Below are 3,483 nucleotides of genomic sequence, written 5' to 3' on the forward strand. Positions count from 1 at the left end.
CTCCCCCTGCTGGGGCCAAGGCACTGGTTGTACAGCTGTGCACCATTTGCACTCCACTGCCCCACGCAAGTCCATGTGTGTGGGTACTGGGGGGAGACGTGTTGCAGAACGGCCAAGTCCAAGATGCCGACAAGAAACATTACATAAGCTTTTGCAGTTAATGAAAAGCACTTCTACTCCATTCCTTCAGACTGCAAAACCAACAGCTGCACACAATCAGGCACCAACATGCAGGGAGCCATTCCCCTGTTTGCACAGGAAGCTCCAGCATGCTCCATGTCCCTCTAGAATCACACCACCGAGCCAGCCAAGGTCTCAGCTCTGGTCCTGACACATGGCTGGCTTGGACTTAGCTTTCTGAGTTCAGCCCACATCCTGGGTCATCTCCCCAGGAAAGACAACGCTGCCACGTCCAGGCCTGAGCTTGCCCCCCTGCTGGCATTCAGCCAGGTGTGTTCAGGGTCCCATGATGCCCTAAGACTGGGGTCACTGATTTCCTCCTGTCGCAGTGCTGTCCCCCATCTCTATGTCACTTTCCAGTGTGCCCCCCATGCTCATCCCATCTTTTTCATTAGTTAATTCGTAAGGGTTTTTCAAAGTCCAGTTTAAACACCTCTTTCTCTGAAAAGCCTCTTTAACTACCCAGGAAGAATTCACTGCTTGTATCTCTACACTTGGCCACTATTGCATTTCCCTGTGGATTGTAGTTAATTGTTTACCTGTCTTTCCCACTTATTAGATGGCAAATCCTTGGAGAAGAGAAGCCATATCTTATTAAACCCCTGAGCCTTATGTAATACTGGTAAAATGAGTATTTCTTCTTTTTTACAAATTCATATAAAAAGGCATACTGTGTAGGTGGAAAGCCCAAACTAGGGAAATATCTGGTTTTCAAAAGAGATCACAAGCTATCCAAGTCAAAAATTCTTGTAAAATTGCCTATGGAAAGATAAATTCTTTTTTTAAAAAAATTATGAAAAATATACATAACATAAAATTTACCATGTTAACCATTTTTAAGTGTACAGTTCAGTGGCATTAAGTACATTTACATTGCTGTGTAACCATCACCACTATCCATCTCTAGAACATTTTCACCTTTCCCATCTAAAACTCTATACCCATTAAACACTAACACCCCGTCCCTGCTTCCCCTAGCCCTGGCAACCACCATATTACTTTCTGTCTCTGTGAATTTGACCACTCTACATACTCATATAAGAGGAATTATACAATATTTGTCTTTTTGTGACTCCTTATTTCTCTTGGCATAATTCCTCAAGGTTCATCCGTGTGCATGTTTCAGAATGTCCTTCCTTTTAAAGCTGAATAATATTTCATCATACGTATATGCCACGTTTCATTTATTCATTCGTTGATGGACATGTGGGTTGCTTTCATCTCTTGGATATTGTGAATAATGCTGCTATGAACATGGCTGTACAATTATCTCTTCAAGACCCTGCTTTCAGTTCTTTGGGGTATAAGCCCAGAAGTGGAGTTGCTGGATCACATGAAAATCCTATATTTAATTTTTTGAGAAACCACCATACTGTTTTCCAGAGTGGCAGCACCATTTTACACTGCCACCAACATGCACAAGGGTTCTAATTTCTCTGCATCATTGCCAACACTTGTTATTTTCTGTTCTGTTTTTTTTTCTCCGTAACTGCCCTCCTAATGGGTATGAAGTGGTATCTCATTGTGGTTTTGATTTGCATTTCCTTACTGATAAGTAAAATTGAGCAAAAGACAATTTTCTTTACTTTTTTTCTTTCAGATTAAAGAACTACATCATGTACTTTAGAAAATTTGAAAGATCGGGAAACAGAAATTAAAGTACAGGAACACACAAGAGGAAAAAACCACCTGCAATCCAGTTACCTAGACATAAACACTGTTAACATTTTGGGAATATCCTTCCAGTCTTTCTTTCTATGTAAATGAATTTTTATGGCAAAAATTCATTTCCTTATTTAGCAACTCCCCACCCAGGCCTGCCCCAAGAAGAGATCTTTTTTGTTCAGTGAATGATCTGCTAAGTCCCCTGAGGGGTATGCTGGAGGTAAAAATATCTTGTTTGGTTTTAGGTTTAGTATCAGGTTTTTGTTTTGCTGAGTGGACACATAACAAAGGGCAAGAGCCAACTGCTCAGTGAGGACACTTTTAGAGGCTGGAGATGGCGAAAGGGAAGCATGTGGCTGAGAAGAGGAACAAGTGAGGTGAGTGTGCTACAAGGGAAGAGAATTTTGGAGCAAAGAACAGATATCCATGGAGGAATTTGATGACATTTCTGTCTTCCTCCAAGAACTTCAGTGACATCCATATTGCCATCAGGGGATGGTGGGGTGGGTTTGCTATAGAGAACATCATGAATGTACCAACATGGCTTGAAAAGAGCAAGAGCAGAGCCTTGCCACAGGGCTGGAACAGAAAGAGACACAGCTTATGCTTTGTGGGACCTTAGAACCTTAGAGATGGGGACCTTAGAAAACCTGGGCTCATACTATGCACAATGCTCTGTTGGCATTTTCCCATGTATTTAATAGTCTCCTAAAGTATTCTATCTCTAGGCCAAGACTAGGAACTAGTTACCAAAAATCCACTTCCTCTTCCTGGGTTCCTTTGCAGTTAGATGTGCCCATGTGACTAGTTTTCGCCAAGGGAGGGTGTAAAGGGTTTGTCCCATTTCTAGGCCAAGGCTTTTAAAAAGCAGTGGTGCCCACCTCAGCCTCCTTTCCCTCCCGCCAGCTTGATAAGGGTGATGACAAGGCCCTAAGCGACGGGGGAGCCAAAAGATGGAAGGAACCTAGGTTCCTGAAAAACCAATGAAACCATGCAGAAGAAAGCCAGCTGCTGACCAGGAACACTTGTTTCCAATTGTTATGTGACTGTCATTTCTATTTATCACAGCCTAGTCTGTCCTGGCTAATATATCATCATCGAATGCAATTTAATTATCCAGTACTCTACTGTTAGATGGTTAGACTGGATAAACTGCATTTTGAGGTGTAGTATTGTGTTTTAGTTCTACTGCCCAGTAGTCGGGTGTATCCAATAAAAGGGTTTTGGCTGCAAGTAACAGAAAACCTAATTGGAATTCACAAACAAGAAGGGATTTATCGGCTAACTGGGAGCATAGAGGTAAATGGACTGTACTGATGGCTACAATGATGTGAAGACTCAGTTTCTTTCTACCTCTCTTCTTTTTTATACCCAATGTTCGTTGCCTCCTAGGGCTAACTTCCTGGTGATTGTAGAAGGATTTCACGCTCTCTTGTTCTCACGTGACAAGAGAGTTTGTCTCTCACGATCAACCAACAGCAGCTCAAAGCTTTGCACTGACAGGCTCATCCCTGAACCAAACCTTGTGACCATGACAATTGGACTTCCAGTAGCCTAGACCAATCAGGGCTATCTGCTGGAGCTGAGAGTAGGTTTGATCCCAGCCAACAATGGCTAGATGGCTGCCACCAGTGGTGC

The sequence above is a fragment of the Mesoplodon densirostris genome, chromosome 4 (genome assembly GCF_025265405.1).
Source record: "Mesoplodon densirostris isolate mMesDen1 chromosome 4, mMesDen1 primary haplotype, whole genome shotgun sequence".
Taxonomy (NCBI): domain Eukaryota; kingdom Metazoa; phylum Chordata; class Mammalia; order Artiodactyla; family Ziphiidae; genus Mesoplodon; species Mesoplodon densirostris.